The sequence below is a fragment of the Rhodamnia argentea genome, chromosome 8, assembly GCF_020921035.1.
Source record: "Rhodamnia argentea isolate NSW1041297 chromosome 8, ASM2092103v1, whole genome shotgun sequence".
Lineage (NCBI taxonomy): Eukaryota > Viridiplantae > Streptophyta > Magnoliopsida > Myrtales > Myrtaceae > Rhodamnia > Rhodamnia argentea.
In genome coordinates, this window is record NC_063157.1 from 20,370,986 (window position 1) to 20,379,204 (window position 8,219).

General features: G+C 41.3%; 1 pseudogene; it reads left to right on the forward strand.

Moving 5' to 3' along the window:
* The first annotated feature begins 334 nt into the window (after positions 1–334).
* LOC125316136 lies at positions 335–6,133 on the forward strand (annotated as a pseudogene).
* Positions 6,134–8,219: the final 2,086 nt, after the last annotated feature.

Below are 8,219 nucleotides of genomic sequence, written 5' to 3' on the forward strand. Positions count from 1 at the left end.
TTTAATTTCCTTTTCATTTTGACCTCATAAAGTTTGTAAATTCCAAATCGGATTTGTGTGTTCCTTCACAAATGTACCCCACAAATTAGACATAAAAATACCATTTGGGGTCATTTTATTTTTCTTTCTTCACTATTAAGGTTGTGACGTGATTCTTTAGTATTCCACTTCACATTCTGATCCAATTGCAGGTTAATTTGCTCAATTTTGGCATTAGGGACTTAATTGCACATAAAATTCTTTCATTTTAGTCCCTAGAAGGCCAAATTCAAAATTAAATTTCATTGAGAGACACCCATGGAACCCCAGATCTGATATGGGGTTCTGAGTTGTTGGATTCACCACCACCGCCACCATGTTCACTTGACCACGGCGTAAGGGGTGGGGAAGGGAATTAGGGTTTCGATCGTTTTGGGTTTGCGCGAACCCTAGGCTAGGAGTCTGAGTTGAGCATGGTGGGTAAGGAGGAGTCCACCGTTAATCCTCTAGCTCCATGCCATATGCCCACTGCCCTTAAGACCTTCTGGCGTTCGGCGTCCTGGTCGTCTTCTCGTACTGCGCAGCAGAACCCTGGTGAAGAAGCTAATAATTGCTCGGATTCAAATGGGAACGGTGGTCAGAACCGTCGTTTTCCTGCCCCTTTAACCCCGCGTTCCCAGCATAATTCCAAGGCAAGGTCATGTTTGCCGCCATTGCAGCCTTTGTCTATCACCCGACGGAGCTTAGATGAGTGGCCAAAAGCAGGATCTGACGATGTTGGTGAATGGCCACAGCCACCTACACCCAGCAGGAACAGAGGCGGGAGGAGGTTGAAGCTGATATGTCTGCGATTCAGCGGAACCCTGATAAGAATGGTGGGTTAGTGAAGAGGGAAAAGATAGCATTCTTCGACAAAGAGTGTTCTAAGGTAGCTGAACACATATATATCTTGGTGAGGGATGCAGTGGCTAAAGACAGGGATATACTAAAGAGGAATGGAATCACGCATGTCCTGGAACTGCGTGGGCTTTGTTTTGCCCTGAGTATTTCAAAGCGGATTTTGTTTATAGAACTTTGTGGTTGCAGGATAGTCCATCGGAAGATATTACTAGCATTCTCTACGATGTCTTCGATTATTTTGAGGATGTTAGGGAAGAACGTGGGAGGGTTTTGTGCACTGTTGTCAAGGCGTCTCCAGGTCAACATCTCTGGTGATAGCATATCTTATGTGGAGAGAGGGCGGAGTTTTGATGATGCATTTCAGTTTGTGAAGGCTGCAAGAGGGATAGCTGATCCTAACATGGGTTTTTGCTTGTCAGTTGTTGCAGTGTCAAAAGAGTTCATGCTTTTCCTTTGAGTCCAAGCTCATTGCTTAGGATGTACAGAATTGCGCCACATTCGTCCTATGATCCCTTGCATCTGGTTCCTAAAATGTTGACCGATCCTTCTCCTGCGGCACTAGATTCCAGAGGAGCTTTCATTGTACAGGTACCTTCGTCAATTTACGTGTGGATCGGAAGGGAATGTGAAGGCATAATGGAAAGGGATGCTAGGGCGGCTGTTTGTCAGATTATGAGGTATGAAAGAGTTCATGGTCCAGTGGTTGTGATCCGGGAAGGAGAAGAACCATCATACTACTGGGATGCTTTCTCTAACCTCTTACCTTTGATGGATAAATCTGGCAATGGAGTGCCTGATAAGGAATTAATTGCCAGGAAAACATCCTCAGGGGCGGAGAAAGGTGGATTTGTATGATGTAGATTTTGAAATTTTCAAGAAAGTAATAAAGGGGGAGTTGTGCCTCCCTTTGCATCATCTGAAAATGAGGATGAAACCCATCTTCCTGCTAGAAAGCAGTTGGAGTGTGTTGAGACGAAAATTTGCCCCCCAGTAATATGAAGGATTTCGTGTCAGCTCCTAAGATTACCCTGCCCAGGGTTTTCTCTGAGTCTATGATGGTTGTACATTCTCCTGTGAACTGTTCACCTGCATCATCGACTTCATCATCGTCATCATCGTCATCTCCTCCTTATCTTTCTCCAGATTCCCTCTCTTCCGATTCGAGCACGAGCTCGACGTACTTCTCGAATCATCTCAAGATTCACCCTCAACAGCTTCCTGTTCACTTCCCGTATCATCGACCCTATCTAACTTCTCCTAATTTGTCTCTCCATCGTTCAATAACAATTTCTCAGCCTGTGTCACAGAATCAGGATTTTATTGACATCAATTTTCCTTCGAAGCGACACCCTCAGTCAGTCACTTCACCAGTTAAGAAAGTCTCACCCTCGCTTGCTGAACGCAGAGGTAGCGCATCTAGGACTCTAAAGCTACCAGTTGGGAAAGATAAACTAACACAGGTTCCATCCATTGCTGTTCCCCACAAGAAAAATGGGGTATGGGCAAATGGCGATTCTTGTTCATCACTTGAACTGGTTCCTGACAGAGAAATGTTGTAGGAACAGGGGATAGTATGAAAACCAGGGAGAGGCATCTGGTTCCAATAGGCAAGTTTCAGAAGCCTTGTCCAGTTGCTAGTGATCTACCTTCCAACAAAGTTGCTGGCATCCGAGCACAGAGTTGTTTAGGAAGAAGTGGAGAACTAGAAGAAGTTGGTGTTGCTTCTGTCTCAAGGGAAATTGATCAGAGTGACTTAGAATGTAATGGAAAAGTGCGACCCCTCATATATTGTTGGCCTAGTTTAGAAGAAGTTGCGCCTTTTGGTGGGAGTGATTTGAATTCAGGAGGTGTTTTTGCTATTTATTGTCCCGCTACATTTTTGAAACAGTCAAAGGAGGGGGATTCTATACTTTTGGCTAGGAAGGTCCTTTAATTGCGATGAAAGCAAAACTCCAGTAAAAAGAAGCAGAGATCTAGTTAATGTAGAGAAGATTGACTGGAACCAAGTTGCACATGATTTTCTTTTTAGAGAAAAGCCTTCCGAAGAAAACCAAAATTGAGGTATGCATTTTATGACAAAGCTCTTTATCATTTATCTGTGATCTATCGAATGCCTTGTGTGAGTTGGGTGTGCTTTATTGTAAAGATTCCTAAAATTAATGTGTTTGAATGAAACTGTTCTAAAATTTCCTATTCTTTCATGTATTTTCTTGGGTTTGACATGTTTTTGATGATTTTAGTTCTTTGGGAGGCATTTATCCTGTCTTCTTCAATTTCTATCAATCATTCCTGCTAAGAAAATGTTTATGACCAAATCGAACATGATCATATGTTTATGACCAAATCGGACATGCTCATTCAGCATAGAAGCTCCTTGAAGATCGCATCGGTTTGACGCTTTAGTTGACAATTAACTTGGCACATAGGACTTTAGTCGAGTTCACAATGTTATACACAGTGGATCTGCAGGACCAAAGGTGTGCTTACTGGGTTTTGTGGAGTATTTTATTGTATATGACATATTTTTATTTCTTGGGCTAGCATTTGTCCTGTCTTCAATTTCTATCAGTAGTTAAGAAAATGTTCTCGATCCTATCTGATATGTCAATCAAATAGAAGCTACTTGTAGGCAGCCTCATTGTGGCTGTTTTTTTTTTTTGGTAAGGGAGCCTCATGTGGCTGTTAATGCCTTAAATTAACTATTATCGGGAAAGTGAAATAAACTTTGCGTACTGTATCAGGGACTTCATATTTGTCTTTGTGGTAATATGTTGGATAACTGGGCAAGATGAAGAAACAAGTGGGTTACTTGGTGAATCTATGTTGCGCGATCCTGGGTATTAAGAAATACTCATTACCGGATTGGCATGTGTTTACCTTTTTCAATAATGAGCCATGTTCATGTAATTGTCTCGTGTGGAGTTTAAGCCTATCTTTGCACACTGATGGATATGTTCAATTTGCATTCTCACTGTTGTTCTAGGATATGCCTTCTTTTCATGAGTTCTTCCGGTGGACTGTTTGATTATAGCAGTTAAAGCATTTGGTAAAAACTGTTTTGCTTCCTAAATGTATTCTTATGCCGAATGCCTTCGCCAACAGATTCTTATAGAAGATCAAGAACCTGAGGAATTCCTTGCAATTATGAGATTGGTCAGGAACAGTGAACTTCGGAAGGGACCAAGTAATCAAGTAGCTTAGCAACCAAAGCAGCGTCTTCCATCAAGTGGCTTTTTTTAATGTCAACCTGCACAGCTGCCTGCTCTTACAGTTGTCTTAGAGGTGATGATTTAAATTTTTGAGTAATTCTCCTATCTAATCATATGAATTAGAAAGCATTCAGGGTTAGCAACCCAACTCTATGTAATTTCGTAGTAATCATGATTAGACTATAAGATTTGACTAAGATAACCTCGTGGTTTCCTCCAACTCTTAATAATAGAAACTCTTGAACATGGCGTGGAACTGTTGAATTGCATGTGCGTGGAGTTAGAAGAGCACGCAGTTTACGTTGTATGTTGCATTTGGAAAGGCTTAGCAATCATATTTTTACCGTTTGTTTTGATAACTAAGCACTTTATGGAAATATAACCAAATTCAGACTGAGTACACAAGAAGTCCACATCTGAAAGTAACAACTAACCAGAAAACAAGAAGACATTGTGAAAAAAACTGAACAAATAGAAAAAAGGTAGTCCACTCCATACCTGGTTTAGAACAAGGCTCTTCAGCTTTTGATGATTCAGTTCCAATAATATTGTGTCTCTGTTTTTCAAGGGATAAGTTCCGTACGAGAGAAAAAGGGAGATCTTTCCATAATTTCTTTGTGAATATGAATCTTCTACGCTATTTGCAGCTAGCATTAAGTTCTGTTGTATTCTTCAGCATGGCCCAGTCGTTTCTGCTTTTTGACCCAATTCCAAATAGCCAAAGCATCTTTCACGGTGAATAAGAAGATAATCAACAGATTAACCCGAATTTTTGCACATGTAAGCCCTATGCACGATGACTATTCTGTAAAGTCAGTTATCACCAATAAGATGCTTACCATGTGTAGTAATCAAAGCAAAGAATGCTACTTAACTTTTTAAGAGCTTTAACTTTTGAACTTGTTTAAGGAGAAAGTTGGGAATTGAATGACAAAACAAGGCATGACAGAAGGATTTGCCATAAATAGCAAGATAATAGTTAATGTGGAAACTTTGCACGCACTCTGGAGTTTCTGCATGGATGCATTTTCTGTTATGATCCCTGAGAACAAGTGAGAAGGAAACTTATGTTTCATCTGATTGGTAAATCATCTTTTGGTGTCTTTGGATGATTTTCATGATTTAAGTGTACGACCTGTATTGTTGTGACCGTTTTGAGAGTACTGTTTAAAACTGACTGATTTGTCAAACAAGAACATGGGCTTTTTCCTTTCCTTTACAAAGTTCGAGATACTTGCTAGTGTGTTGGGTTGGCACTAGGTTTGTAAACAAGTATACTTACCTTGTCTTTAGCATTACTTGAAGTTCCATTTTTCTCATGCTATGATCAGATCCTGAAAGTCGAGTGGATACATGATAGCTTGATGATGTCAGGCATTCTATTACTATTTCAACATTAGGTAGTACTTTAAAGCAAATCCAGTGCGCTAGCTTGGTTAGAGTCTTCCATTTTGTATATTATTTGTTCTTATGTTGATGAGAAATGTCGTGGCAATAGGAAAAAGAACTTTTTGGCTTGCTAAATCTGAAAGTCAAAAGTGAAGTATTCACAATTGAAGCAGATAATTAGCAAACGGGTTTGGAAGGAAATTTCCTTTGTGCAGGGCAGCTCTCCTGCATAGTTGCAGAGCATTGTTGCAATATTCTGACTCTCCATGTCTTCCTGTGGTACTTTTGCAGGAGCGTTGGTCTTTATTCTTCAAGGCATTCTCCTTGTTGTACATTGCGGTGACAGTGTTGGCTGTCAAAACTTCTCGCTGGAGAGGGAAGTGACCTGGAACTTGTATATTCATTGCTTTCCAGGAATAGATACAGATGTTTCCATGCAAAGATGCACTGTCTCTATATCATCTCATTTTCTTTTGCTAGAAGCAGCCCGAGTATTATCACCTCTGCATTCTCGTAGTTGTAACTCGTGGCATACAAATGCAAGTGATACAAGTCTTGCATTGGCAACAGTCTAGAGGGGGAAGAATTCAGTAGCCCTCTTGCCCATCTTACTGGTGGTCCAGTTGTTAATAACCGATCCATCAGAAACTGTGTTCGCAAGTAGATCTAAGCTCTAGAGATCCCCCTTGTCGATCTTAGGGGGTCCTTGGTGGGAACTGGGGAAGTGATGAAGATCGGTGATGGTTGGCCAACCCCATGTATACAATTTCTACTTCGATCTGATGTACGCTATTTTAAAAGCATGACCAGTGGTCATAATGATAGAGTAGACTTTGATGTCACGGATCATGCAGATCACACGTTCCCAGAACACGAAATGTTTGGACATTGCCAATACATCAAAATTGCAAGTATATATCAAAGTTAGGATAGCTTGGCTGGATAAATAATTTCAAAAGTGAAAACACAAAACCCAGTGGGTACTAATATAGCGGAAAAGTGTTAGAAAAGTTATAAATCTATTGCATTTGTTTCTTTTTAGTCTTAAATCTTTTAATTGTGTCAATTTAGTATTAAATCTTTTGACCTAGAGCAAATTCAGTCATTCCGATTATTTGTTATCAAATATTGTTGGCATGGATGCTAGACGGCCTACGTGACATGGCCGGTACCCGCGTGAACATTTTCTAATAATATGTTTGTAACTTTTGAATTTTCTTTGTTTCTTTTTTTTTTCTTTTTTTGTCCTCTTTCCTTTGGTGGGAGGAGAGCGAGGTTGACCTCGCCTGGCCCAAGTGATGCTAGCCTCGCCCAGGCGATGTCGACCTCGTCGTGAGTCGCTTGGGCTAGGGCAAATGCTTGGGCCGAGTGGCGAGGCCCACCCTGCCCGGGCCATGTCGGGCTAGGGGCGAACGCCGCAAGGGCCGATCGTCCCTTGTGGCTAGTGAGTGCCATTTGGGCCGTGGGCCCGGAACCGGCCCCGTTGACCGGGCCCACTGTTCCCGGAAACGGGAACCGGCCCGGAACCGGCGGTTCCGGGCCGGTTCCGAACCGCAAAAAAAAAAAAAAAAAAAGATGGTGGGCCGGGCGCGGGAGAGCCGTTGGGCTCTGCCCGGCCCCCCCTCCCCCCCGCGCCCCGCTTTGGGCCGTTGCTTAGCGTGCAACGGCCAAATTGACCGTTGCTTTTCATTTTTTATAAAAAAATAATAAAAAAAAAAAATGATTCTTGCCTATAAATACATATGCTTCCCCCTTTCATTTTGTCACAAATTCTACGAACAATCTTTCGAATTCTCTACGAAATCCTCTCAAATCGCTCAAATTCTCCCAATTCTCTCAATCCCGATCAATTCTCTCAAAAAATGGCAAGTGGAAGCAAATGCGACAAGGGCAAGATGGCTATGGGAGATTCCGACTATCCCTTTCATGAATACGATCCTCGTGAGTATGCAAGTTGGGAAGGCGAAGACGATAATATTAACTATGTCCCGATTCCGAACGTCGAGCACATCCCAACACAAGAAAGTCTTCATCCTCCCACTTTGGTGTCGAAGAAACGTCAACGGCAAATGAGCCGAACGGAAGGGCCGAGATAATACATCGGACTTGTGGCTACACTTCGACAAAGTACGTGATGAAGTCGAAGGTAAGTAGTAATGTAAAAATGTAAATATTGTTCGCAAACTTATAAATTCACGAAAGGGAGACGGTTACGGAACATTCCGTCGGCATTTGACGAAAAACATCCAACGCAAGCGGGGATCGACAATACGCAACAACAAATTTCCGGGTACGTCGCTTCTAAGCCTCATCCTTTATTTCGTTTCACTGAAGCACTTTATAAACAAACATTAGGTGAATATGTTGCCCTTGATCATGCTCCGTTTAATACTTTGGTGAAAATTTTAATATGAAATATTTGATAAATACTGCGTTGGTTTATAAGCGCCAACTATTCCAAAAAATACTCTTAAACGCGAAGTTTTTCATCTTTATAAAAAAGGAAAAAATCTTTAGCAAAATTTTTGCGAATTCAATGGACGTGTGCATATAGGTAGCGATATTTGGAGTGATCCTTGGCAAATTCATTGTTATATGGGTGTCACGTGTCATTGGATAGATGACAATTGGATGATTCAAAAAGACTTATTGCATTCCGAGTTTTTGATGAAAGCCATTCGGCTCATAATATTTATAGAATAATTAGGCAAGTTTTAGAAGAATATAATTTAATAAATAAAG